This window comes from Mus musculus, chromosome 11, assembly GCF_000001635.26.
Source record: "Mus musculus strain C57BL/6J chromosome 11, GRCm38.p6 C57BL/6J".
Lineage (NCBI taxonomy): Eukaryota > Metazoa > Chordata > Mammalia > Rodentia > Muridae > Mus > Mus musculus.
In genome coordinates this window covers 32,878,313-32,885,677 of record NC_000077.6, presented here as the reverse complement: position 1 = coordinate 32,885,677, position 7,365 = coordinate 32,878,313, and the positions used below count along the sequence as shown (strand labels likewise).

General features: G+C 44.1%; 1 pseudogene; it reads left to right on the top strand.

Annotated features, from left to right (window-relative positions):
* On the top strand, positions 4,713-5,405 carry Gm12110 (predicted gene 12110; annotated as a pseudogene).

Below are 7,365 nucleotides of genomic sequence, written 5' to 3'. Positions count from 1 at the left end.
GGCTCTACCTTCTTCCATGAAACTGTTGTTGACAGAGCTTTCCTTTTTATTTTGTAAAGATCTTGTGTTTTATCTCAGAGTAAGCTCAACCCCAGGCAGTAGAGAGCCTCTAAGAATGAGTTCTGCATCTGTAGCACATGATATATCTCCTTGACAGCAACAGCCCTCCTCTCTCCTCTGCAAGTGATTTCTTCTCTTGTAACGCACGACTGAGAGCATCTTACGAGGCTGCACATAAGCAAAGGCATCTTTCTGCTCTGTTCTCTCTTGAGAGATGGCCTAGTGGTTAACAGCATGGACTGTCCTTTCTGAAGACCCAAGTTTGATTAGCAGCACCACTTCAGGTACGATATAGCCTCCCATAACCCCAACTCCATGGGGAACCTTGTTGCATGTAGTTTTATGTTCTACCTGCCTTAAGGTCTGGGAGGTGACTGAGCTACCAGAGCCAACCCAGATTCTCTTGAGTCCTTGAATAAAAGACACAGACACACAACTGTTCAATTTCAACTTGCCTTCTTGGCACAATTGCTGGCTCCTCTATCTCCCACCAGGAAAAGCATGTCCTTACCAATTTCTTATCTCAGCCTCTTCCACCTTCCCTAAACTTCAGTTGCTAAACTCCTTTGACCACCCGCCTGTAGGAGTGGCCTGTGGGGCCACTCTCCATTTTAAGATCTCATGTGGCTGCCTGGTTCTTTTCTCTCCAAAGCATGATGAACTCTGTTCTCTCTTTTCCTCCAGAGACCCGGAAGTCCCACCCGTGTCTTTACTGGCAATTCCGAGAGCCAATGGGGAACAGGACCTTAGCATCTGCACTGCCCCTACAGGCAAGTGGTCAGGGAGTTTAGCAACTGAAGTTTAGGGAAGGAGGGAGAGATGGAGATAAGAAACTGGTAAGGACACACTTTTCCAGTGGGAGATAGTAGCACCCAGAAATTATGCCAAGAAGGTGAGTTGAAAAGGAGTAACTGTGTGTATGTGGGTTTTTATCCTCCAGATTCAAGAGAAGCTGGGAGGGGCTGGTAATGCAGTCACCTTCCAGAGCTAAAGGCAGGTAGAGCATAAATCTTCTGACCTCTGAGGGCATCTGCACATGAACACATACACATAATAAAAATAAAATAAAATCTTTATATATTCATTTAGAGTTTTGTTTGTTTCCAAGACAGGGTCTTTCTACATATCCTAGGCTGTACTGGAACTTGCTCTGTAGACCAGGCTAGACTCAACCTCAGAGATCCACCTGCCTCTGCCTCCTGAGTGCTAGGATTAAAGGTCATCACATCTGGCAAAATTAATGAATAATAATTATTTGGGTCAGGGGAGATGAATCAGTTGATAAAGTGTTACCACACAAACATGAGGAGCTGAGTTTGATTCCCAAGGACCACGTTTAAAAATTAAAAAGCTACATATGCTAGCACACACTTGCAATACCAGTTCTAGGAAGATGGAGACAGGAGGATCCCTGGGACTCACTGGCTGGCCAGCTTAGCCATGTGGTGAGCCTGGTGTTCAGGGGAGAGACTGTCTCAGAAAACAGGATGGAGTGCTCCTGAAGAAGACATCAGTGGTTGACCTCTGTCCTTCAAACGAGTGTCCATCTGCATGCATAAAAACACACATGCACACACATACACGATACTTTTTTTAATTAGTCATTTATTCAGGATTTCCAATGAAATATAGGAGGCTTTCTAGTCACCCAACTTGCGGCAGCAGTTAGCTGCGAGTTTCTGTGTGCAGAATCTGCAGCAACTGACTGTGTCTCCCCAAAAGCAGCAGCCCTCCTCTCCTCACCATGAGATGATTTATTCACTTGTTGTAATTCATGGTTAGGGAAACCTTAGAATGCTCAGAATAAGCAAAAGTACCTCTGCAGCTGTGGCAGATGGCCTGCCCCCCAACACTAAGTGGGCCCTGAGCCATGGATCAGGCAGAGGGGCAACCCCATCTTGAAGCCATTAGCGCCTTGAAGGGGCACATGCTGGACTGGGATGTCCTTGTGAGACGCCCCAAGACTGGGCCAGTGCCCAAGCTGACCTGTGACCCCAGAGTCTGCCGTCTGGGCTCCTTGCAGGCTCAAGCACCTTTGCTCACGGGACTGGAGCCTCGCAGAGGAGGGAAGGATGAAGTGCTAAGAGAGTCCTAATGAGCCGTGTAACAGATGTGTAAAACAGCTGGGGGGATGATGTCACAACCAGCAATCTACACTCACTCCGCAGCCTCTGCTACTTGCTGCTCTTATTAGAACCAGACTCCGAGGAGGAGGAGGAGGAGGAGGAGGAGGAGGAGGAGGAGGAGGAGGAGGAGGAGGAGGAGGAGGAGGAGGAGGAGGCGCACCATCCCAGCTCCACCACCTTCTGGTCCTAATTAGGTAGGCTGGGCCCCAGCTGTGTCCCTGGCCTTGCCAGGTGATTCCACACGTCTAGGTCTATAAGCCAGACAAGGTCTGTGCCCAAGTTTCAGCCATCTCTTGGGGGATGGGCCAATTGAAACTGTTGCATGATGATGATCACTGAGTGTCTGGGGAGAAATGTCCCCAAGGAAAAGATCTGCAAAGGATGAAGATGGATCACAAATTTTAAGTAAGTTCAATTGGGGTACAATTCTCAGAGGAGCCCAATGTTTGGTAACGTCAGCCCCTGCCACCTCTGTGGATCTGAGACTTGTTTTCCAAAGTGAACACACGGGATCATCCTGTCCTCTTGGCCTTTAACATCCATTTTCCCCTTGTCTAAGCTGGAAAGGGAACCATTTAAGTATGACTGCTGGTTCTACAGAGCGGCTCACTGGCAAGAAAATGGGCTCAGACAGACCAAGTGACTTATCCAAGTCACACAGCTGGAAAGTAAGATGACATAATCCTCAGACATCCCCCATGTCCCCCGCACTCCTGCACCCCCACATACCACCAGCACCCAGGTTCCTGCACTTCTACCCTTCAGTATATAAGATCCTGCTGCTGTGTCTCCCCGGTCTCCTCTCTGCTCATTTTTGTTTGGTTGGTGGGGTTGACTTCACTATTGCCCACCCCCTTTGTTTTAGAGACAGACACAGAGACACAGAGAGTGTCTGAGTGTTTGCCTGCATGTATATATGTGCATCATGTGTATGCCTGGTGAACTTGGAGACCAGAGAGTGTGCTCAACCCCCTAAAATGGAAATTATGGACAGTTATGAGAAGTCATAATGGAAGTTATGCGCTGTGGGTGCTGGGAATCGAACCCAGGTCTTCTGGAAGAGCAGCCACCACTCTTAATCAGTGAGCCACCTCCCCGGCTTTGATCTTTGAAACAAGGTCTCACTCTAGAGCCTAAGCTGACCACAAATGTGAGCTCTTCTTGCTTCTGTCCTCTAAGTGCCAGGTCTGCAGGCATGTGACACCACACCGGCTGACTCCTGTTTTAGTTTTTCTTCTTATTTGCTTTATTTTTCAATTCCATTTCACTTTAAAATTTCTTTTAGTTAAAACAGAGTTCTATTACCGTATCCCTTTCCCTGGCCTTCCTCCAGCTCCTTCCATGCCTTTGTCTCAAAATAATAGTCACTTTAGTATTATTATTGTTACATGTGCACATGCACAAATATATAAATATAACTGGCTGGCTGTGTTTTGTTGTTTGTGTGTGTGGTTTCAGGGTTTGCCCACTTTGTATTGGATAACCTATAAGGGGAGTGGGTCATCCTCAGGAGACCATAACTCTCCCTCTTCCAATAGTGACTTCCATCTTAGATGAACCTTTCCTTCCAGACCGTGCTCTGTGGAGACAAAGCCACCCTGAATGCATCAACCATTTGCAGAAGTCACTATGGGTCATCTATGTCAGACATCCCATCCCTTCCTCTTCACTCGCTGAGTCAGAGTTTTGCTCTGATGGCTGCCTCTCCTCCCAGCAACTCAGAAACAGGACCTAACTAGTACAGGCCGGTCCTGGTGGTTGACTGGGAAGTAGATAACTGGGAGACTGGAAGAGTCTTAGGGAAAGTTTCTCTACATTCAGACTCAAAATTGAAACCATGGGATGGCACCATCTCTCCTCTTCCTGTTTGGTTGGGTCTGTAGCAGCTGGCTTGAGACTGAGGAGAGCCAGCCTAAGAACAGGGTTATAGGGAAAAGAACAAAGATAACATGAGTAGGTTTGTCTGACACTGGATGGATGGATTGGGTGACCCACTGACATTCATTTACCCACCCTGTTATGTTTTACTTAATAAATATCAGACAATGGGGATGAGTATTCAAATCAAAATGGCGCCTGGCCTTCAGAGTGAGGAAGGCAGATTTTAAATAAACAGACAGGGATACATGTGACAGAGGAGACTCCCCTACCCACTCATTTATTTTTGCTTGTAATAATGAGCCATTGATTATTCAGTAACCAAAAAGTAACCAAATTATTCAGTAACTCCATCCAAAAATGATGGAGTGACGTGTAGTATGACTGCCCTCCTGAGAGGCACCACAGACTCTACACAGAACAACTACTTCAGAGTCATGGGTACCTCGCTACCAAAGCTGGCAGCACCTGGGGAAGGCTGTTTAGGCTTTTCCTTAGCATGTGTCCCTGTCCCTGTGCCTCCAGGGTGAAGAGAGCTTGGCAAAAAGCCTGAATCACACAGACGTGAGGAGGGAAAGGACAGAGGGTGAAGCTGTTGTGACAGACAGGAGAAGTTTGCAAACATGGACCTCAAAAATATGCATAAAGTCTTTTTGCCCCATCTACTGCGAGGATGAAGACCATCCTCAGCAATCAGACTGTCCACATTCCTGAGAATGTCGAAATCACTCTGAAGGGTGCACAGTCATTGTGAAGGTCCCCAGGGGGACTCTGCGGAGGGACTTCAATCATATCAATGTGAAGCTGAGTCTTCTTGGAAAGAAAAAGAAAAGGCTCCGGGTTGACAAATAGTGGGGTAACAGAAAGGACCTGGCCACTGGCAGAACCATCTGCAGTCACGTTCAGAACATGATCAAGGGTGTCACACTGGGCTACCATTACAAGATGAGGTCTGTGTATGCTCCCTTCTCCACCAACGTCATTATCCAGGAGAATGGGTCTTTGGTTAAAAATCCGAAATTTCTTGGGTGAAAAATACATCCATAGGGTTCAGATGAGGACAGGTGTTGCTTGTTCCGTGTCTCAAGCCCAGAATGATGTATTAATCCTTGAAGGAAATGACATTGAACTTGCTTCAAATTCAGCCGCTCTGATTCAGCAAGCCACAACAGTTAAAAACAAGGATCTCAGGAAGTTTTGGGACGGCATCTATGTGTCTGGGAAGGGAACTGTGCAGCAGACTGATGAGTGAGGAGGCCTCGGTTTCCTGGCTCCAGAAACGAGATCCTGATCACAAGTACAATTCGGGTCTCTTTTGGGAGAATAAAAGACTTATATATTTTAAAAATATGCATAAAAATTTAGCTCTAAATGCTTCTTGAGTCTTAAACTCTGTGTGCTGAGGAGTCCAAGGTTCTCAGTGAAGAAGTTGGAGAAATTAAGGTATTTGTTTTGCACTACAGGGGGTTGAGTTTGGAGTTTGAATTCAGTCAAGTTAACTGCCCACAGGAATAACAACAACAAACATTATTCAAAGTATAAGAACCAATCCTAGAGTTCTTCAAAATCTCCTGACTACAAGAAAACATTCCTGAATATAAAAATCAAAATGAAACTGTTACTTGTAGGAAAAAAAATCATTAGAAACCAGCCTTGAAGCAATCCAAAAGTTCCAATTAGTAGAACAAATTGAAGCAGATACTGTAAATGTTTTCAATGACTTAAAGGAAAGTATCACTACAATGATAGAACAGATGAAGAATTACAACTCAGAAACCAAAAAAATTCACAAAGAAGAAAAAGAAAACCCAGACATTTTATAACCAAGGGCTACAATGTATGAAATGAAATTTTCAATGGATAGACTTAACAGAGACATAGATAAAACAGAAAGTATCAATTCGCTTCAAAACAGGTAATTATCTCTGTAAAGAGATGAAAATTTAGAGTGTACAAATGCATCACATGGACCCTGTATGTCTGCCTGGTGGTTTAGTGAAAATCAAAAGAAAAACACATCAAAACCCAGTCAGGATAATTCCAAGGAATTACTTCCAGGCACATCAACGTCAAAGTACTGAAAACCCAAAGATAAAAAGAAGTATTTTAAAGTAGCTAGAGGAGACCAGAAGGGCAAAAAAGCAGCCATATAAGTTATAGCTAGTCACTCACCCAAAGCAGCTGTGGTCAGAAGACAGTGGAAGAGCAGGTTTAAAATGCTAATGAGAAAAAAATAGGACTGAATCAGGGACACTGGATTTGGACCCTAGCACAGCAAATCCAGTATTATATATTATTATTATATTATTATATTTTTTCAAAGCGTAAAGTAATGGGCTGGTAAGAGTGCTCAGCAGTTAAGAGCATGCACTGCTTTTATGGACCTGAGTTTGAGTCCTAGCACCCAGCTTACAGCTGCCAATGACTCCTGTTCAAGGGGATCTGACACCCCCTTCTGGTCTCCTCAGGAACTGCACACGTGTATGCATAAACCCACACTCTTACACACACACATACGGATATAATTAAAAACAATAAGTAAATATTTTAAAGAATGGAATAAAGGGCTGACAAGATGACTCAGTGGGTAAGGGTGTTTGCTGCTAAACCTGATGACCTGAGTTTTATTCCCAAAAGCCACATGGTGATAGGAGAGAGAGACAGAGAGGACAACTCTTGAATGTTGTCCGGTGACCTCCACACACGCATACACACACACACGCAGTCAATAAATGTAATAAACATTTAATAAAAGTAAGAGAATTGCTTAAGCTGATAAACATGCAAATTATTCCTTGAAACCCAGAAGTGATTGTCTTTCTTCTCAGGTTGAAAGGCGAGATGGCAGATGAAAACCCAGGCCTACATGAAAGAGGAGAGGACACCAAAAACAGTAAATATGCAAGTTAACATTATATTATAAAGATTATAATTTCCCACCTTCATTTTTTAATATGGAAAATAATCTTGCAGGGGTGCCTTCCCCATGAAGCTGCACAGTGCACACACTCTGACTCATCTCTATTCAGTCCAAGAGGTACAATGTCTAGGGAAACTTACAGAATACAAAAATACAGCTAAAAAATTGATGTATTCAAATGAGATACTAAAAAGTACTTACTAGCATAAAAATAAAAACTATGAAAAATACAAAACAGAGAAAGTTTAAGGAAACAAAACAAACAAACAAAAAAACAAAAACAAAAAAAACCCCAAAACCCACAGGCCAAAAGGCAGCCTCACCAATATTTACACTAGATGTTGTCTTAGTTAAGGTTTTACTGTTGTGAACAGACACCAT